The 23,320-nt window shown below is 36.7% G+C and overlaps 1 protein-coding gene across 13 annotated transcripts in view; it reads left to right on the top strand.

Moving 5' to 3' along the window:
* The window catches only part of LOC106867178 (ras-related C3 botulinum toxin substrate 2), a 227,838-nt gene that overhangs the window by 67,678 nt on the left and 136,840 nt on the right, over window positions 1–23,320 (top strand). For 9 of the 13 annotated variants that reach the window (XR_016242696.1, XR_016242697.1, XM_089355668.1 and 6 more), the window contains one exon: window positions 14,134–14,193. The exons of the other annotated variants lie outside the window; for them this stretch is intronic. The gene's annotated coding sequence lies outside the window, so the exon portion shown is untranslated. The remainder of the gene's footprint in view (window positions 1–14,133; window positions 14,194–23,320) is intronic. 13 annotated transcript variants of the gene reach the window in all.

The raw sequence follows: 23,320 nt of genomic DNA, 5'->3' as shown, positions 1-23,320 counted from the left end.
TTAAATATTGGTGAATTTCTCTCTCTCTTTCTCTCTCTCTCTCTCTCTCTCTCTCTCTCTCTCTCTTCTCTCTCTCTCTCTCTCTCTCTCTCTCTCTCTATCTCTCTCTCTCTATCTCTCTTTCTCTCTCTCTCTCTCTCTCTCTCTTGTAATACTGGTTGCATAAATACCCACAGCAGCAGTTTCTTTGGACATTCTCTTCGTATGTGTGTGTGTGACACCATCAGTTTAATGTCTACTTTTCTATGCTTGCATGGGTCCAATGGAAGATGTTGAGGCAGATTTTCTATGGCTGGATGCCTTTCCTATTGCCAACCCTCACCTATTTCCAAGTAGAGCAACATTTCCCTTAGACATATTTTCACAATATTGGAGATGAATGATATTCCTTTACAACAATCATGGAATGTTTAGAAAAGAGACAAACACTCATACTCTGTGTGTGTGCGTGTGTGTGATGAGCTTCTTTTAGTTTCCATCTACCAAATCCACTTAAGGCTTTGATCAACCCAGGGCTCTACTACAAGACACTCACCCAATGCACCACACAGTGGGACTGAGCCTGAAGCCATGTGGTTGGGAAGCATGCTTCTTAATCACACAGCCACACCTGCATGTGTGTGTGTGTGTGTGTGTGTGTTTATAAAGGTGAATTGAAATTACTATTTGTAAATTTCACAATGAGAGATATCCAGCAACAGTACTTTGGAATAAAGATAACACGACAGTCTTGGTTTAGGACGAATGTTGCTGTAATGTTATGTTGGCAAATAATCTCTACTCTAAAGGTGAACAGGTTATAAAAAGAGATGTCTTCAGCTCTAGGTTTCCTTTATCTATAGAATGTTTTACTTAACATCATTGTAACCAATTTATTTTAACTTTCTGGTCAACTATGCACAATGTCTTTCTAATTCCTAAGCTTTGTCAACTTCCTTCTGTACCCTAACCCTGTCTTGCAAGTTCACATTTTGCACCTAAAAGAATAGAATAGGCCCCCAACATTTCCCCTCAAATGTGTTCCAGTACTGTATAACATACATCTTCCATATACAAACACGAGAGTGAATAAAATAGCAGTCCTGCCTCACCTAGGAGTTTCCTAAATAACTTCTGTAATCTGATTGGAACTCCGTCAGTTACAAGGACAAGGGTTCCTGTTGATATGACCAATGGAACAGCCTGCTCATGAAATTAATGTGCAAGTGGCTGAGTACTCCACAGACATGTACTCTTAACATAGTTCTCAGGAAGATTCAGCATGACACAAAATGTGACAATAAAAGAACAACTCATTTTTGCCAGTTGAGTAGACTGGAGCAACATGAAATGAAGTGTCTTGCTCAAGGACACAATGCATTGCTGGGAATCGAACTCATGCCCTTATGATTGTAAGCTGAATACTCTAACCACCAAACCACGTGCCTTCTGTAATCTAGTTACTTTGCCATTACTGGTTCCATTCCTGGCAATGGTTATTGTTATTATTGCTATCTTTAGTGCAGACAGCTTTGGTCTTATATTCAGAAGCTGAATTGTTTCAATGTATTGTGGCATCTGCTCACTCAGTGGTCACTCAGTGGTCACTCACTGGTCACACTGAGTAACCATCAACCAGAACTGTTTTGAATCACACATCAGTCTATCAATAATATCTTCTTTCATGGCTCCTGTACATTTTGACTCTTGAGGTTATCAGTATGGTGCCTGGCACGTCCAGTAAACTTGTCGCCGTCCAGTAAACTTGTTGGAGAATGGTGTAAAGAACTGGATCTACTCTTGAACTTTAACAGGACTTAGATAACACACTAAAAATGCAAGCCTTAAAAAAAAAGCAACCAAAAAAAAAAAAGCCCCAATGTAATAAGTAAACATATGCATATCATCAATAACCTCATCAACTGTCCCACCAGGATACAAACTGCAGTTCCAACATCTTTAACATGCTTCCAAACAACAGGGTTCCATGTAGCTTATCAGTTTTTTCTATATGAGAGAAGGCTGTCAGCTCTTGTACAAGTCTGTGGGTGGTCCCTCATTACTCTTCTCTTGGTGCAGTGTTGCTGATTTAGTGTGTGAGAGCGGGAGGGAAAAAGAATTAACCACATTATTTGACGAGTACTTTAATTATCACACTATACATTCTGGTCTAAAAATAATGACTAGAAGTTATTTTAATTGTTGGTTATTCACAGGCAGCTTCATCAGAATAAACTATGGATGTAGAGATACTTAGCGAAATACTCAGTTCACACTTTAGTGATTAACATTGTCAGTTATTCAAGACCTCTTCTTCCTTTTTTCTTTTTTTTTAAAGATTTTTACCGCTTCCAATTATTAGACTGTTGTCGGGTTTTCAACCTTAGAACTTATTTCAGCTTGGTTCTTGCTCTTTTGGTTCTGTTTGTTCAACTGCTGTGTTATGAGATCTGGAGAAAAGCAATGTAAGCGTCAGTTTTTAGCCCTGTGCAAGCATGGACACATGCACACGCATGCACACATGCATGCACGGCTGTGTGGTTAGCAGTTTGCTTCCCAACCACGTGGTTCTGAGTTCAGTCCCACTGCATGGCACATTGGACAAGTGTCTTCTACCATAGCCTTGGACTGACCAAAGCCTTGTGAGTGGATTTGGCAGATAGAAACTGAAAGAAGCCTATCATGTGTGTGTGTGTTTGACCCCAACACCACTTGACAACCATTGTTGGTGTGTTTATGTCTCCATAAATTAGCAGTTCAGCAAAAGAGACCAATAAAATAAGTACCAGGCTTCAAAACAATTAAGTACTGGACTTGATTCATTTGACTAAATTTCTTCAAGGTGCTGCCCCAGCATGGCCACAGTCTAATGACTGCAACAAGTAAAAGATAGAAGATATACTTGATGGACTTTAGAAGTTCTCCTCTACCAAATTCTACTCAGAAGGTGTTGACCAACCCAGACTCAGAAAATATCTGGCCATGTTAAGATTGAACCTGGAACAGCTTTGTTGAAACAGGAACTTCTTAACCACACAGCTATTTTTTGCATTGTCTTAAAATTTAGAATGTTAACTCACAGGTGCAGGAGTGGCTGTGTGGTAAATAGCTTGTTTACCAACCACATGGTTCTGGGTTCAGTCCCACCATGTGGCACTTTGGGCAAGTTTCTTCTACTATAGCCTTGGGCTGTCTAAAGCCTTGAGTGGATTTGGTAGACGGAAACTGAAAGAAGCCTGTCATATATATGTTTGTGTGTCTGTGTTTGTTCCCCCCCCACCATCGCTTGACAACCGATGTCGGTGGTGGTGGTTATTTCGAATTTTGGCACAAGGCCAGTAATTTCGGGAAGGAGGTAAGTTAATTTACATCAATCCCAGTGTTCAACTGGTTCTTACTGTATCGACCCCGAAAGGATGAAAGGTAAATTTGACTTTGGCAGTATTTGAACTCTGAACGCGAAGGCAGACAAAATGCTTGGCAGAATTTTGCCTCACATGCTAATGTTTCTGCTAGCTCACCACCTTAATAATAATAATAATAATAATAATAAATCTTGGCTAATGATTAAAGGAAAGAGATAGAAAACCACTTTTGAAATCTCCTTTAGAAATTCCTCGATTAGCACATAGGATTTCTCAAAAAAGTCATGCAAGGTCACTTGTTGACCTGGCGGTGCAGAAAGTAGGACTGTGTTGTTCAAGTGATAGAATGGCTCGCATAATGGAATCCGTTATTTTAACTGGAGGAAGACGAGTCTGTTTTATGTTTCTTTTTGACACAAACTCTTCTTCCTCATAGAAAGAAAGAGAGAGAGAGAGAGGAAATGTTTACTAGTAGCAATGAATGAATAAATTAGAAGCAACAAAAGCAAAAGAAAAACAAAGTATTCTGGTCATGTATGTAACACAGTTCTAGTGAAAAAGATATAAACTTCATGACTTTTAATTCAGATGATTGAAAATTTTTTAACCAATCAAAAATCCATTCTGTTTATTTATTCATTTATTTTCTTCATTGAAACATCCGGTTTGCTGTTTCAGATATTGATTTCTACTGAATAGTAACCAAATGATGTAGGAGGTAGTAAATACTCTACTAAAAGACTATGATATGCATGATTATTATCAAAATTCCTGACTCATTCATTAGCATTCTGTGAATAAAAAGACCTGATGGCCATGGGTGGAATGCTTTTTAATCATAGGTCTGGTCAGTCAGTGCTGACTTGAGGTTAAACTACAATCAGTAATAAAATGAGCCTTCTCTTTATAGTCACTCTACCTGCTAGAAATAGTAGCCAGATCACCTGCAAATTATACTGTTGCTTATTAAAGGAAACACACATGAATAATGTAATCTTAGACTAATTAAGATAGTATGGCGATGGCTGGAAAGCTTTTGACCTTCTTGATTAGAATTGACTTAGGATTAAACACTGATCAATGGTGAAATACAAGGTAGTATTAAAAAGTTCCCAGACTAGTTATGTTTTAATAAAAAAAGAATGACTTATTTACGCCTTCGAAATAGTCACCTTTTGCAGCAATTTACTGGTCCCAGCATTCCTGTTACTTTTGGAATCCAGCCTGGAAGTCGTTTTCTGTAAGAAAGTTAAAGACTTTCTGCGATTTGCTCTTGATCTCAACAACAGTGTTAAAATGACAATTGTCTTTGAGCTGCATTTTCATCTTGGGGAAGAGCTGGAAGTCTGCAGGTGCTAGATCTGGCTAATAGGGGACAGGTGCGGAAGCAATACTATGTATTTTGGGTAAGAAGCTCATGAGTGAGAAGAGCTGAGTGACCACGTCTTGTCATGAAAAATCTAAATCCTCACTCTCCACAGAACCAATCACTTTTGCTGGATGTCTTCCCTCAAATTCTTCAAAACATCATTGCAGTGGAACTCTTGACTGATGGTCTGGCTCTGAGGGGGACAAATTCTCAATGCATAATACTGTGGATGCTGTAAAAGATTCTCTTGGTTGAGCTGTGGTTTTGTCATGCCTTCTTCAGTCGTGGAGATGAAGGCATTTTCCATTGTGACGATTGCATGCATTCCCGTAGACCCAATGGAAAAAGTTGAAAGCTTATCCAAAGGGTTTTTAATCCAATATTTATATGCCATTATTTATAGCCTTATTTGCTTATAAAGAACTAATTCATGTTCTTGAAGCTGCTAAATTCTTATGTTGTCAAAAAAAAAAAAAAAAAAAAAGAAATGTCTTTGGCAGCCATATATGTATTTTAAAACTTTTAAGTAAAGGGTAATGTACTGGAAAATAGTTTTAAAATACTTCTACTTTACTTATGTAATTACTTTCTTATAATGATGTTACAGTCGAGTGTTTAACTCTTTAGCATTTAAACCAGCCTTATCCAGCTCAAATATTTTACGTTTTATGTTCAAACTGGCCACTTCTGGCCTCTCAAACCTACCCTACAATGTCATTCTCAAAATAAGCAACTACAACAATGAAACCTCAGAGCTACAAAAGCAATATGAATAAATAATCATTACACTTGACAAAGTTATCGGAATGTTAAAGGATTAAAGTGCGAGACAGATCTGCTCTGAACAAGAGTGCAAGTGTTCAAATTCTTGCGAAAAGCTATTCAACTCAGTCGTGGATAAAACTAAATTTAGATGGCTGTGTGGAGCGAAAACATTTCTCATTTGACATTAGAGTTTTTAATATATTCTTTGGCAGCAGTTGACGAAGAATAGTCAGAATGATAAGCTGTTAGTGTCCTAATATCTCAACAGTGCCAATTGATGTTTGCAGCTATTTCATGTTACTTAGTGGTAATAAATATTCTTGACAAAAGCATGAATATTACGAAATCTCATTTTCACTTTCCTTAAAATCTGCGGCTTTGTAAGAAGTCAGTCATTTCTCCTGTAGATAGATAATTTTATTTGGCTGTTTACAATAATTTGGCACTAAAAATATTTATATATAAACTAGATGAAAGGGATAGGTTGAAAAAGGTTGCAATTTTTAATGGTTAAGCTGCCTTTCCAGAACATTTCTTTGTAAAGTATGAAATAACTTTGAATACAGAATTCTAAAAGAGCCTGAAATATCAAGTGAATTAAATTTTTTTCAATTCTAAGAAAAAACACCCCACACAGTATGTGTGCACGTGCACATGCTTGCATGTGTGCATGCATGTGTTTGTGTATACATGTGTGCATATGTATACGCATCCATATGTGTATATACACATGTGTGTGTGTGCATGTGTGTGTGTATATATCATCATCACCGTCATTTAGCATCCATTTTCCATGCTGGCATGGGTTTGACAGCTTGACAAGAGCTGGCAATGCCGAGGGCTGCACCAGGTTCCATGGTTTGTTTTTGGCTTTGGTTTCTACAGCTGGATGCCCTTCACACACACACACACACACACACACACACACACACATACACACAAATCATCATTATCAATTAACATCCACTTTTCTATACTTGCATCGGTCAGATGGAATTTAAGGCAGATTTTCTACACCCAGATAGATGCCTTTCCTGTCACCAACCCTCACCTCTTTTAAAGCAAGGTAACATTTCCCCCCATGACCAGACATGATTTTCCATGGGACACTAGAAACCTTTGTATGATGATGCTGATTTACATCAATCATGTGGTAATAGGACAAGGCTACACACACACACACACGCACACACACACACACACACACACACACACACACACACACACACACACACACACACACACACACACACACACACACACACACACACACACACACACACACACACACACATGTGCGCATGCACACATTGGACTTCTTACAGCTTCTGCCTACGAAATCCACTCACAAGGCTTTGGTTGGCCTGGGGCTATATAGATGTTTGCCCAGGATGCCATGCAGTGAGACTGAACCTGAGAACCCATGGTTAGTAAGTAAGCTTCTTAACCTCAAAACCACACCTACATAAATACATATGTATGTGTATTGCACAGATAATTAATGATTCATTCACATGTATATATTATACACTTACAATATTTCGTATTGGTGGGAAAATGAACTTTGTCTCTCTCTAGTGATTATGGTACAAATTTGAAGTTGAAACATCAGTCAAGTTGCTTTGGTAACCATGGCCACACCACTTTCTGTTTGCTTCACTGGAGTGCTACATTTTCCACTCAGCCTTATTTAATGTTCGGGTAGGGGCCGTATAGCTCCTCTATAGTGAGACAACTGTGCTTGTCCCCTTATTCTTACTTCAACATTCCAACACCTGGCATAAACCACCTCCTGCCCCTTAGTCAAGGGTGTTTTTCCCTTTTCAGTCTTGCAAGTTATTTCATAACTTTCTGCCAGAATCAAGAAAGGAGTGCACAGTGTTGCCAACATTAAAAAGGACACCCAGCCATAGAAACCATCTCATAGCAAACATTGGAACTTGATGTAACCCTACAGCTTGCTGGATCTTGTGAAGCTGTCCTGCCCATGCCAGCATGGTTAGTGGGTGTTAAATAATTATGATGGTGATGAGTAAGCTTCTAGAAAACCAAAACTAGAATGGAATTTAGATTTCTCATTTGCATCACTTCACTTTTAGTTGCTAAAGCTCTTGGAGAAATGCATGAATGCCATATTCTTCTGCATTTTAGCTTATCCAAAGTGGAGGCATAATGGCCCAGTGGTTAGTGCAGCAGACTCACGTTCATGGGATTGCGGTTTTGATTCCCAGACCAGGCGTTGTGAGTGTTTATTGACCAGAAACACCTAAAGCTCCACAAGGCTCCGGCAGGGGTTGGTGGCGAACCCTGCGGTATTCTTTCACCACAAATTTCTCTCACTATTTCTTCCTGTTTCTGTTGTACCTGTATTTCAAAGGGCCAGCCCTGTCACACTCTGTGTCATGCTGAATCTCCCCCAAGAACTACGTTAAGGGTACACATGTTTGTGGAGTGCTCAGCCACTTGCACGTTAATTTCACAAGCAGGTTGTTCCGTTGATCGGATCAACTGGAACTCTCATCATCGTAACCGACGAAGTGCCACGATCTTATCCAAATATTTCAAGGATTATGTTTACGCCAGAAATATTATTTTCTTTATATTTCCTCATTTTTTTTTCTTTTAAGAAATGTAAACTTCATATTTTCACCAACCATCACAGACATGGTAATTCCACAAATTGTCATCCATTTTTTTGTTGAAATTTGAAATTTTAACTGATTAGATAATATATTGCTTTTGAAATTTCATATTGATCTTTACTTTTGAGGATTTTGTAATATTTTCACTGGTTTAGTTTTTAACAAAAACCTATGAATTTTTAAAAACTAACTACTGTTATTAGTCTTTTAATCATTTCAGATCTGTAAACTATTAGTGTTGTTGTTATTTTATATTAGTTTACTTGATTCTTCTTCTGTAACCTTTCAGATAGCAATATCACAGATAACTGTTTGATCTCTTTCCCCCTACATTCTAACATTCTATCAACATTAATGTGCTCCAGGGTTTGGTCTTATCCCCTGAGTTATTTTTCTTCTTACACCTGCGTGCCATCACCTCTAACAATACGTTCTCCGTTGCAGATGGTACTGTTCTTCATTCCTCCTTCTGTAACCAAGCTTTATCCAAATGCAATCTCAACATCTGAAGCACAAACTGCACTGATTCCATGAACAAAATCTTGAAAATATCCAATGAAGTCCTGTCTGTCTTGGTCTCCTACAACAGGAAAAATAAATCCCTCTGCATAGCAAGAAAATATCATTGCATCTTCCCCTCTTCCACTTAAATATGAAGGCATCTAGGGCTGTCGTGATTACTTAAAATGTTGGGCCCCACTATCACCAGGTAGAGGGAAACTATGCAGAAGCCTGCTATGTATGTCTGTATGTTGTATATGGATGCAAACCAGTGTTTTGAGTTGCCTCTGTTTATGTTAAAAATCTGACTTATCAATTTAATAAATCTTGATTAATTATTAAATAAGTAAGTGCTGGTTGGTATCTTGAACTAAAATCTTCAAGCCCCTGCTCCAGCTTGGCCCACAGTCCAGTGACAGAAACCAGAGAAAGAGTGTTTCTTTTTCTTTTTTTTTTAAATAAATTATATATCTCTTTGCACAAGCATGGCTTTGTGGTCAAGAAATTTGCTTTCCAAACCATTTGGTTTCAGGTTCATTGCCACTATGTGACACTCTGAGCAGGTATCTTCTGCAGTAGTCCACAGTTGACCGTAACTTTATCAATAGATTTGTCAGCTGGAAATTGTGTGTGTGTGTGTGTCTGTGTGTGTGTGGTCCCTTGCTTTGACCTCATATGATAGCTGTGATGGAGTGCCATCATCATGCAAGTGGTCCCATCCATTTCCAATCTGCCATGAAAACATGTCCAGCCAGAGGGGAAAATATTACCTTGCTTGGAAATCATGTGACTCCAGTTTACTGGAGTCACATGATTTGATGTGCTTATAAAAGGATTGGCTACTTATTTCTCTGTGATTGGTCACGTGATGTAGACACCTGATGAGATTCTCTTATCAGGGTAGAAAATCAATTAAGGCTGATCAGCATTTTGTCAATCTGCAGAGAATTTAGGTCAGTTTGATGCATTTCTTTGTCTATTAAATAGGTTTATGCATGCATGCACACACACATACACACACATTTAAAAGTTGAAATTTTCAAATTGTCAAATGTATTCACTTTCAGATTGACCAAAAGATGCAATTATCTCATTTAATACCTTTTAAGTTTATTCTGCCAAAATTGGTTGTTGTGTGTTTCATTAATGTCCTCTCATTTCTGCTCTCTCCTATACATTGTTTTAATATTCTAGTACCATTTATGAGACTTCAGTGCAATACACTTGGTTCTTTTGACCAGTTCATATTGACAAATGGTAGATATACTTAACTGAAGCACCATCCATAATTAGCATGAGTTGGCATTAACATTTTTTTTTCTATTTGTTTTATAGTTTTTCATTTAAAACTTACACAAATTGACATTTATAAAAAGTTGGAAATACGTTGTATTTTTCAATATTCTAGTAGTATCCACAGCAGTAGTAGTCACAGTAGTGATCTTTCTACATCTCCAACTATGGCAAAGGTATTGCACATCAGTCTAGCTGAACATTCTCTAAGAACACTATATTAAAATGTGGTATTCTTGGAGAATGTTCAGCTTGACTGATAGTACTTATTGGAAGGAAGAACATGAAGAAATAAAATACCTTTTACCCAAATTAATGGAAAATAACCAGAGCATTGTTGGTTTATATACTCCAGCAAATACTAAATTCTTTATGAAGTTTCTAGACTTGCTTATACTGAAAACTAATTTTCTCTAAAATAAGTAGAACCAACTTGGTCGTTCTTAGAGCCTTGCTATGTCAGTTATAAATTCAATTTCATAATAAATTTTCATTCCAACAGTGGAATTTAATGTATTGCTCGTTTTCTTGTGAGAGAGAGAGAGAGAGAGAGTGAGTGAAGCCCTGCTTAAAGCAACTTGCTGTTCAGAATTTCAATCCTGGCAGAATTTAATGTAATCAATAAAATACATACTGTGTGGTGAATGATGGAAGATCTTTTACTTTGCTTCTCGTTGTATGACTTACCTTTTGATGATGAGTTGGTCACTATCAAACTTTGGTATAGATTTCTCTTGGTCTCAGTTCATCGTTTTAGTTTGCCCATACAAGCGTAATGTGATGAAGTCTTCTGATACCAAATTTCTTTGAAAATTCCCTTTGTTTTATGATATAAACTTGCTTTTATTTGAACTGATCTAAATTAAAACCTTCCATCAAAATTTCATGTTTGTCTGTATCCATGATAATTTATATTCCAAACATCAACTTATTAACGGCAGTTATTTTACTAAATAATTCATTATTTAAAAAAATTATTGACAGCAGAACACCTATCCCTATCCATCTATACCTCTCATCTCTCGTCAACTGACACCAAGCCCCCTCTTACTATTACTCCCACCCCCCATTTGAGGGGTTTTTTTTGTCTTGAAAATTACTTGGCGATCCTGTTGGTGCTGGTGCCACATAAAAAGCACCCACTACATTCTGTAGAGTGATTAGTGTTGGGAAGGACATGTAGCCATAGAAACATGCCAAAATGGTCAATGTAGTCTCATGTGGCCTCTGACCTCACCAGATGATGATGATGATTGGAACAAAGAAATATAGTAACAGAAGATTTAAGATTCAACAAATATAAAAAATGATAGAGAAGAATTCTTTCTTGACAACTGACACAACCATGTCTGATAAATTGAGTTGTGGTTCATTACCAAACATTTTTATGCTGAAAATAAAATGATTAGACAATGTTTTTGGTTATGTACCTCTTCAATCAGAATGGCATGTAAACTTGGGAATATTTTTTCTCCAAAATTCTTTTTTTAACACTCTTCAAAAAGTAAGAGAGAAAAATGTCTTCTGTTCAAGTCTTCACAGAGCCTCATATTTTGAAAGTTCTCTTGTGAACTTGAATATAAAGCAACTCCTTTCTCTTGTGAACTTCAATATAAAGCAACCCCTTTCTCTTGTGGGACAATTTTTGAAGGAAAAAAACTTTTGCCTTATGTTAAAGCACACAATATCTTGGTAAAGCTAACATTATTTTCCAGCTATTGGGATAAGTTAAAATAAAATGACACACACACACACACACACACACACACACTCACACACACACACACACACACACACACACACACACACACACACACACACACACACACACACACACACACACACACACACACACACACACACACACACACACACACACACACACACACACACACACACACACACACACACACACACACACACACACACACACACACACACACACACACACACACACACGATGGGCTTCTAGTTTCCATTTACCAAATTCGTTTGTGAGGCTGTGTATGGTCTATATATAATGTGTTTTTTTTCATACTTTTATTTTTCAAAATTAAGATAAACAAAGTTCTTTTTTAATCTAAAATATACTCCCCTTCATTTTCTACAATGTTCTTCCATCTATCTGGTAGATTTGCAAGGTCCCTCTTTCAAAATTCACTTATCCGTGACGAAAAATATTCCTCCAGTATTGTTCTGACCTTGTCTACAGAATTCATATTTTTCCCATTCAAATGTGGAATAAATGATAATCAGATGGGGCAATGTCCGCTAAATATAGTGGGTGGGGCATTGTTTCTCATTCAAACTTCTCACTGTATGTGGCTGAGCATTATCCTGATGGAAGAACACCTTTTGTCTTGAAACCAAAGATGGTCACTTTTTTTTCTAGCGCTGACTTAAGCTGCTCAAGCTGCTTGCAGTAGATCTCTTTTGTTATCGTTTGGTTTGGGTTTATAAGTTCAAAGTGGACTAAACCTTTCATATCCCACCAAACAGATAGCAACACCTTACGTGGGTGAAGACTTTCATTAGCCTGGGATGCCAGTGTTTCTCCTTTTCCTACCCACTGTCTTCGGCACCTGTCACTTATTCAGTCCAAAAAAGGTTCATTCATGAGACTTGACAGCGAAGAAGAGCACACATTCACTCAATGTGCATGATTACACTTGGAAAATTTGTGAGTAACTCATTGACCCAATTTACTGACTTTTCCAATGGCACGCAGATGTTGATGAATGGTTGAATGACCAATCCAAGTTTCTCTGCAAGTTCCTCAACAGTTATGATGAGATTTTGTTCCACCAGGGCTTGCAGGACATCATTGTCGAGCTCTACAGATTTTCCAGCACGAGGGTTGTCTTCTAGGCTGTAGTTTCTGGCTGGGAATTTCTGGAACCACCGTTAACACTGGTTTACGCTCATTGTCCAGTCCCCATATACTGCATTAATATTCCTTGCACTTTCCATTGTGTTGTTGCCTTTATTGAACTCATAAAGCAAAATGTGCCAAATATGTTCCTTTGTCACTTCCACTATAGCTTTGAAAAAATGACTGTTAAAATCGAACTGCACTCTTTAAAGCTTGCACTAAGAACAAAACCAATGTAAAATTACTACCTGCTTTCATAACAAGTTGATGCAGGTGGTTTATCCTGCTCCCCTCCAACTTTTAGTTCATGCAATTGAAAAAACCGCATTAGTTTTGGGATGACCCAATAGTTTTTTGAAAATAGAAACTGCAATGACTTGATATGCTGTGGTATAAATTTAGCGATTATACCCCCACAGAAACACAAGTTATTCATGCATGCAGTGTGGTTATTGAAATACAAAGCTGAAAATTGCATTTAAAGCAATAAAGCATGGCAATAATGTCTGGTGTCATATTTTGTACACCACCATTGAATAAAGTAAATATGTAGGTGATGATTTTTAGATTTTTCAACATGGTGACACTGATAACATACACTACATAGCAAAATTAGAATTGGAATGTAAAACATTTTATATAATTTTTGTAGAAAGAAGCAAAACTCATGTAAGAAGTTATATTTTGAAGAAAGATTGTTAAATTTAGTTTCCTGACAGGAGATCGTAGCAAACAATCTTGGTATGCTGACCCAAGGTTTTGCTCTGTCTTTTAAAAAGTGGTTTATATTTCAATAAACTGTGTGTGTGTATGCTGTAAGATTACTTAGTGTGTTTGTGAATGTAAAGTAAATATTTGAAGGATTTTCTTTAAAAAAAAAATGAAAACCAGCCCAAACTAAGTGGTTAAGATCAAAAATATGGATCAAACAAAAACTGTTTCTAGAATGTTTGCTGTTGATTTAGGGAGGGAAAAGTTGTGGCTATCAAAATGAAACAGAGATTACAGGTATTAACAGGTGCTTCCAAAGATGCAATCTTTAACGCACCTGATAGCAAATAGTGATTGTTTTGGATTGTTTTGATAACAATACTACTACTACTACTACTACTACTACTAACAATTTGAGGTACTACAATTGACTAAATTTCTCTCTACCGCTTTCTAAATTTGGTATTGTGCCTGACCAAAATAGACCTTTATTAAACTTGAAATTCTTTTTTTTTTTTTTTTTTTTACATCTTTTCATGTTAGTTTTAGATTCTTTTGATGTTAGATTTAGATTTTTCACAACTGTTCCTCCTCTACAGTTGATTTAACTGTGAATTTCTGTTGCTTTTCTTCCAGTTTGAACAAGTCTTACGAGGTTTCCCCCCTCTCTAACTCGAAGGTACTGGATAGGCTTGGGTATGTTTCAAATATATTATTGATGACTACAACAAACGTGCAATTTTATTTTGTTTTTTATTATATTTATTTATTTTTTTCCTTTTTCGTAACTCCTCCCAACTCCCTGCCCTAGTGAATAACTTACATTTTCTTTTTCTTCTTCAACTTTGGTTTATTGTATAATCTATTTACTAATAACATTTCATACAACACTTCTTAGAAGAACAGGAAACTGAATATAGTTGTAGTTTCTTTCATGCTAGATTGATTGATGAATGTTGATTGAAACTGAATTTTAAACAATATGTTTGCCAATCCAGAAAGATAAATGTTTCTGGACAAATCAAAGAAATCTTACAACTACAACAATAACAACAATAATATCTGAAGCTTCATACATACATACATACATACATACATACATATTGCATTTTTTCAAACTTTCCTTGTTCTTTGTCTAACTTTAATGTTAGATTTTACTCCCCCCCTCCTACCTGTCTGCATGTTAATACAGGTAGTCTTATGAGTTAAATAAGAATTCTAGTGAAAACATCATCATCATGTGACCTGGTCTGTCAGAGCCTTGGCAATCACATTTCCCCCACTGCGATAGTGAAATGGTGGACAAGCCTCACCATTGCTTAACAGCAGTCGTAATGGTTAGGTAAAAAGTGATTTTTATTTTATAAGGAGAGGAATAATAAACCAAGTTTAAATCCTTATCACTGATACTAATTTTTGAACTAGTATTTATAAATAATTGACCACCATCCATCAGAACAAGAAGTAAATTCAACTTGTAAGACTTGAACCCAAAACTGTAACATGTAGGTAGACAAGCAACATCTTGGCCAACTGTTATCTGCATATTTTGATCAGCTCAGTTGCATAATATATTTTCATGGGTTTAATGATTAAAAATCTGACATTTTTTATATATTATCTCTAAATTTACATTATTTACATTTGACGGATATTTGTCCTCATTTTGTTTGTTGTTAACACAACGTTTCGGTTGATGTACTCTCGAGCTTTCATCAAGAGGAGGACAAATATCCGTCAAATGTAAATAATGTATATAATTCCTCATCTCTCAAATATAGAACTGTATTACCTCTAAAGTTCAAGTCACTTAGTACACTAACCAACCAAAAAAACAAACAAAAACAAAAGTGTTAATGTGTTCTGCCTTGTTAACTGTATTCAATTAATTATTGCTGCTGTTGTGTAATTTTCAAGCCATCTTTTCATGCTACTGTGGGCTCGAATGGTTCTGTAAGTATATATTTATATACAAGAGGCTAGAAAGAGCAGCCACTTTGTAAAATCGACTCAAGTGTGAGGTTAGAGTAATGTTTATTTGTAGTTGGTTCTTACAATTTTGCAAACTGTAAATGTTTCAAAAAATCTCATAGAGGCTTCTAAGGAATGGTATTGGTTTCATGACATCAATTAGCAGAAATCAATTTCTGTTTCATGCTTACATATTATGAGTATATTTCAATTAGCATTCTGAATGTATCTGCACTTGACAACTGCGTCGTCTGAAAGTGATATAGAGTTAGTATCCTGTCCATTTCACTACAAAATGTCAGCGGAAAGGTGAACATAGGCAAGTACCGGAACACCTTGCATTACCGAAATAGTGTGTTCCTAACAAATCTTACTGTAACATGAAAATTAATCTTGTGTTACAGGATTTCGTGTTATAAAGTGAGATGCGTTGCAAAGGTCTTTGGAGAGCTGGGGAAGAAAACAAATACAATAAAAAAAAAAGCAGCAGACATAAATGCAGGTGTGGCTGTGTGGTGAGAAATTTGCTTCCCAACCACATGATTCTGGGTTCAGTCCCACTGCATGGCACCCTAGGCAAATGTCTTCTATAGCCTTGGGCCAACCAAAGCCTTGTGAGTGTGTTTGGTAGATGGAAACTAAAAGAAGCACATTGTGTGTGTGTTTGATCCACTCCATTGCTTGACAACTGGTGTTGGTGTGTTTATGTCCCTGTAACTTAGCATTTTGGCAGAAGAGACTGATAAAATAAATACCAGGCTTAAAAATAATTAAGTACCAGAGTTGATTTGTTCTTGAAGGTGGTGCTCCAGCATGACTGCAGTCTAAAGGTTGAAACAAGTCTTTTCTACTCTAGGCACAATACCCGAAATTTTGGAGGAGGGGGCCAGTCAATTAGATCAACCCCAGAACACAACTGGTATTTAATTTATCAACCCCGAAAGGATAAAAGGTGAAGTTGACTTTGGCAGAATTTGAACTCAGAATGTTAAGACAGAAGAAACGCTGCTAAGCATTTTGCCTGGTGTAGTAACGTTTCCGCCAGCTCCACTGCCAACCTTGTGAAGCATAGAATGATGCAGCAGTTATTACTGTCTGTTATACACAATAATTCTTTTGCCATCATACAGGACGCACCATGAGATCAGCCTCTCAACAAAGAGTGTGGGTCTTTTTGTTTTTGAGAAATTAATGCTAGTAAATCAATTAAAAGTTATAGCAAAGCATAACGGTTTTACATTTTCATTATTCCTTCTCTCTCTCTCCCCCTCCTTCTCTCTCTCTCCCTCCTTCTCTCTCTCTTTCTCTCTCTCTCTCTCTCTATCCTTTTCTCTCTATATTCCTACAACTTACATCATCTCAGCATCTATCTTTTACTTGTTTCAGTCATAGACTGTGACCAAGCTGGGGCACCACCTTCAAGAATTTTTAGTCAGATGAATTGACTCCTGGTGTTGTTTTTCTTTTTTTTTTTTTGTAAGCTTGATAATTATTCTGTCAGTCTCTTTGCTGAACTGCTAATTTACGAGTACATAAACACACCAACACCCATTGTCATGCAGTGGTGTGGAACACAAACACACACACACACACACACACACATGCTCATGCACGCACACATACAACAGGTTTCTTTCAGTTTCCGTCTACCAAATCCATTCACAAGGCTTTGGGCAAATGTCTTCTACTATAGCCTCAGGCTGACCAAAGTGCCAGGCAGTGGGACTGAGCCTGGAACCATATAGTTAGGAAGCAAGATGCAAATCCACACTGATTCTACAGAGTTCTATTGTCTTTTTGGTTTTGTCCTTTCTTTGGGGGAGGGGGCAAGAATGCGCTTTGGCTGGGTTTGGTTCTTGTCCACTATTCTTTCATTCTTTTATTTGTTTCAGTCATTTTGACTGTGGTCATGCTGGAGCACTGCCTTTAGTTGAACAAATCGACCCCAGGACTTATTCTTTGTAAGCCTAGTATTTATTCTATCAGTCTCTTTTTGCCGAATCACTAAGTTATGGGGACGTAAACACACCAACATCGATTGTCAAGTGATGTTGGGGGGGACAAACACACACATATATATATTTATGATGGGCTTCTTTCAGTTTCCGCCTACCAAATCTACTCACAAAGCTTTGGTCAGCCCAAGGCTTTAGTAGAAGACACTTGTCCAAGGTGCCACGCAGTGGGACTGAACCCAGAACCATGTGGTTGGTAAGCAAGCTACTTACCACACAGCCACTCCTGCACGTATATATATGTAATGAGTTTAATTAAACCGGTTTTGTTCATGTCATACACTCAGACTGTGTGACAGAGAGAGAAGGAATTTTTCAGCATGTAGAAAAATTTGGTGTTTATCTCAGTGGAAGCTGGAGAAAGATGATACTCCACCCCACTTTACTTCTTTCAGGATAATCTTGAAAGTGGGAATTGTCAACGAATAGAGATGATGACAGATAGTGTTATGTATGGAGATTGCGTAGTTTGGGAAAACTATAAATGAGAGAGAGAGAGAGAGAGAGAGAGAGAGAGAGAGATGGACAGACAGAGAGATAGACAGACAGAGAGATACAAATATCGGAAGATGTAGACATGCGCATATGGGAATGGAGACACAGTATGATTCACACACAAACTCACGCATGCATGCACATGTAGAAAAGCATATAAGTGTGTGTGCATGCTGATATACAGACATACATGCATAGAATGAAATAGGGTTAGAGAAAGGTTAAGATTAAAAAAAAAAAAAAGAAACCCCAAGACCCAGTTTGCTGAATAAGTAAGACCCCCGAAAGAGGAGGAGAAATAAAGAACAAGAGATTAAGAATGGAAAAGAATGTAACATGGAAAATAGAACACTCACAAGATATATATATATATATATATATATATATATATATATATATATATATATATGTACATACGCACATACATATATATATATATATATACATACATACATACATACATACATACATACGGAGATATATATATATATATATATATATATATGTATAGAGAGAGATGTATGTGTATATATGACCATAGACAGACAGATAGATAAAGAGAGAGAGGTTGTTGTGGATTGTTGTGAGTGAATGAGGGTAGTAGTAGTAGTAGTAGTGGTGGTGGTTGGTAGATGATGATAGCTGATACTGTGCTGCGATGCCATTGTCCATTTAAACATTTTCTCTCTCAGACAAACAGGAATAAAACAGCAGCTTTATTTCCTCTTTCCATTGTTGTTCTTCATTAAAAAATACATTGATATATTATCGTCATTCACTTAAATCCAAATGCAGCTTCTGTCTCTCCTCCTCCTCCTCCTTCTCCTCCTCCCTGGCTGTTAGTTACTTTTTTCTTTCTTTTGTTTTTATTTCATTGAAAAATATACTTGTTTTTATTTCTATTGAAAATGGCATATTTACAAGTGAGAGAGAGAGGAGAGGGGGCAGAAAATGTGGGGTACGGCCCCCTCCACCACATTCCTCAGCTAATCTACTTGTTTTTAGTTATTGTTTAGTGAAGCTGCTTAAAAAGACAATCTGTTTCATGTTTTTAACTCACTTAGAAGCAGCAGCTGCCTGTTGTGTCATCATTGTTATTACCTCACAACTTTTGTTTCCCTACCTTTTTTTTTTTTTTGTCCTTCCCTTTTCTCTTTTCTTTTCTTTTTTTTTTTTGTTTCTCTTGTGAGCATCATGAGTGTCTTTTAATCGTTAGCCTCTTCAGAACCTAATTAATCTTGTAAACAACACACAAGTTTATATAAGCTTTCTTTTTGCCTACTTAATTTATCACTTGTGAAAAATACATTTTTGGACATGTGACCTTGTCTTGACAACTGGCAGGAACCTTTTGAAAAAACAAACCAAGAAACAAAAAAAAAACAAAAAGCCTTTGTATTATCAGACTGGCATTCTTTTACTGGTTTCAGCTATTGGTTGTAGCCATACTGATGTATGCCCTTCAACAGGTCCCCATATTTTAGTCCACCGCTTAACCATTTGGTAAATATAAAACAATAAAATAAGTTATCAATCTGATACAAAACTGTTTTTGTCATAGTGAATGGATTTCGCCAAGTTGCCACTCTGTGGTGTTGAACCTGGAATGTTGTGGTTGTAAATCATCATCATCATCATCGTTTAACGTCCGCTTTCCATGCTAGCATGGGTTGGACAAAAAATATGGTGCATCGGCCGGGAAGTAGACTTCATAATTATTTTTGACTTGTTTTGTTTTTCAAATAGTTTAGACTGGAACCCTATCATTGTTTTATCCACCACAACCACCACCACAACCACCACCACCGCCCCTCTAGCTGTGGAACCTCACTTATAATAGTAGGACTGGAACCTGTCATAACTGATCCATTGAACTTGTTACCATTGTGATTAGCCTCTGATTGCAGCCACTAATTGTACTTTTGTAGTTAAAATATACAAATTAAAATATGTAATGATTAAGTTACATTTTACTAATAAGCAATGTTGAAAATAATTAGCATTTAGTTATGGCTGGTTGTTAGATGGCATGAAAATTAATTACACTATCAAGCAATGAGATGGAAAAATCTTAAGTTCAGGTTATTTCTGATGCATTTCTTCCAACATTTTAAAGAAAGTTCAAAGTAATCAATCATCATAGTCTCTTTTGTCTTAGTTGCATAAAGTTTCTCATGTTTTAATAGTTTCTAAATTATTGCTTTAATTATGAGCTTGCTAAACGTTAATTAGTTGTTGTCTTTAAATCAGATATTGAGAGATGTTTTGAGTTTTTATGGTTTGTGTGAGGCAAAAGTTTCATCTGATCAATTTGAGAAAGTCAGTATTCTGTTATACCAGTGGTTCTTAACCATTATTTGCCAATAGGATCCCTTTGGTTCCTATGTTACTCAACTGGACCCTCATAACCATTCCATGTTTAAAAAAATCCTAGTTTTATAATTAGATATTGTCACCCAACAGTGTAAATTTAACAGCGAACCTTGAAGCAATCCAGCGAAGCTTCACAAAGAAGATCATCTCATTGCAATGGCTCAGCTACTGGGAAAGGCTGCAACAGCTAAGACTTTACTCTCTGGAGTGAAGGCAGGAGAGATATGCAGTAATATACATCTGGAAGATCCTGGAAAGCTACACCAATGCCAAAACAGGTCAACACTGCACAGTGCCAAAGATCCCAACAATGCCATCGCACTTCAGGACCAGTTACTGCAACAGCCTGGGTTTCAGGGCCCCACAGCTTTTTAATATTCTCCCAAAGAGCCTGAGGAGCCTGCACAAAGTAGATGTAGGCTTTTTAAATCAAGGCTGGACCTCTTCCTGTCAAGAGTCCCAGAGGAACCTACCTCACAGCAAGAGGTGCAAATGAGGGTAGCTACATCAAACTCCATTCTTCACCAAGTGTTTTGTTTTCTAAACATATTAGAGGAAACTCTCAGTAATAACAGTGTAGCAAAACAGTGTTGCTCCAGCATGGCCACAAGCTCCGAGCTGAAACTACAAAAATAACAAAATAGGAGTTGTATTAAAAGATTAAAATATTTTGCATATGTAGAAGTGTAACCACTTTATTGCAGATAAATCTTAACAAAATCATAAATGGATTCCCTAGGACTGTGGTTGAGAACCACTGTGTTATACCCAGTAACCATGTTGGACAGTGCCCAAGTCTACCCTAACTGACCAGACATATGATCTGCAGGTCATCAACTAGACAACAAGGTATCACCCCTGGATCCATCTCCCTGATAATGACCATTGTTGGTCTTGAACCCGTGAACTTGCTGTGCTCCCTGATACATTGCTGTCCAGCTGGTGCTCGTGTATTCTAGGGGAAATTTAATGTTTGTTTCTTTTTGGTGGCCAAATGTGGTACCTGGGATTGTTCTGTTTGTGTATCATCTTACCATGTTTTCTGTGCTGTGAAGGAGTAGTAACAGCTAATACCTTTGTTGCTGTGTATGCATGGTATGTTTATTGAATGTGGTAGTTGAGTGGAGACACACACACACACACACACACACACACACACACACACACACACTATTGGAACCAGATGACATTTGGTTTATATGTAGGTATCTTCTTTTATCGTTTACTTGTTTCAGTCATTAGACTGTGGCCATGCTGGGGCACTGCCTTAAAGAATTTTTTAGTGGAATGAATTGACCCCAGGACCTTTTTTATTTCTTTAAGCCTGATACTTATTCTATCATTCTATTTTCCCGAACTGCTAAGTCACTGAGACATAAACACACCAATACTGGTTGTCGGGTGGTGGTGGTGGAGGAACAAGCACAAATGTGCACACACACACAGTGGGCTTCTTTCAGTTTCTGTCTACCAAATTGATTCACAAGGCTTTGGTTGGTCCAAGGTTATAGCAGAAGACACTTGCTCAAGATGCCATGCAGTGGGACTGAAACCAGAACCATTAGGTCAGGACTCAAACTTCTTACCACACAGCCACACCTGTACCTATACATACAATTCATAAGTCTTTTTTTTAATGTAAGTTTTACCCAATAAAACTATCAAATACAAAAAGATGGTGAATTATGTATAACTAGCAGTTTAAGCAGTTTATGTTGAAATTATAGTCAATTTAGATGTTAATTTAAGAATATATTCTTACCAATCAGTAAATTAATTACTTGTTTGAGTAATTTAAAAAAAAGAAGAGAGAGAGAGAGAAATCAGGAGGGGCTGTTTTATGTCAGTTTATAATTTATAGTGATATTACATACATTTATTACTACTCAAAACTGACTTGTCCACATAGAGAATTAATGTATAAACATCAAAGAATAAATCCATGGTAATTAAGAGCTCAATTAGTAATGGGTCAGTTAACTCTAAACTTATTACATTGTTTTCCTCCAATTCTGTATTTGCATGCCAGTTGGTGCCATTTAGATTTACAACAATTTTTGACCCTATTGACGTTCAGATTATTTTGTCAAATGTAATGTTTATTTTATTCACATTGAATTAACCATGCATCTTGTAGCTTCACAATTTCAATGATGTAATTGTTTATTTTTAGAATGATATTGTAGGATAGGTGTGAGAGGTCAGATTATGGCTGGTCTAAACATAAACGGGTAAATATTTGGGCCAGACATGGTCAGTTTAAATGCTAATGGTTAAAAGCAACATGTTTAGAATACGAATAAAAAAAGCATAAATTTCATATGTAGGTCTGGTTTTTAATATAAAGAGGGAATATTTACATAGAACAGCCAGTTTAGATTTTAATTTTTATGATCTAAACAAATGTCAAATACAAATCATTACAATTCTATCAATCTAATTATATACTCTCAGCATATTTAAACCAAACTCTGCAAACATAAATTTGAATTAGTGTAAATATTTTAGAATGAAACCTTTTTATAAAAAACAATTTTATCCTTTACTTGTTTCACTCATTCAACAGCAATCATGCTGAGGCGCCACCTTGGAAAAGTTTTAGTCAAATAAAATCCACCCCCAGTACTGTTTTTTTTTTTAAAAAGCCTGCCACTACTCTATCAGTCTCTGTTGTCAATTGCTAAGTTACAGGACATAAACAAGCCAACACCAGTTATCATGTGATGGAAGAGGACAAATACAGAAACACACACACACACACACACACACACACACACACACACACACACATCATCATCATCGTTTAACATCTGCTTTCCATGCTGGCATGGGTTGGATGATTTGACTGAGGACTGGCATATATATATATATATATATATATATATATATATATGTATATATATATATATGTATATATATATGTATATATTATATATATGTATATATATATGTATATATATATATATATA

Source organism: Octopus bimaculoides, chromosome 7 (genome assembly GCF_046866305.1).
Source record: "Octopus bimaculoides isolate indiv1 chromosome 7, ASM4686630v1, whole genome shotgun sequence".
In the NCBI taxonomy this organism is placed as follows: Eukaryota; Metazoa; Mollusca; class Cephalopoda; order Octopoda; family Octopodidae; genus Octopus; species Octopus bimaculoides.
The sequence above is the reverse complement of the archived record's forward strand: the minus strand, read 5'-3'. Positions and strand labels throughout refer to the sequence as shown.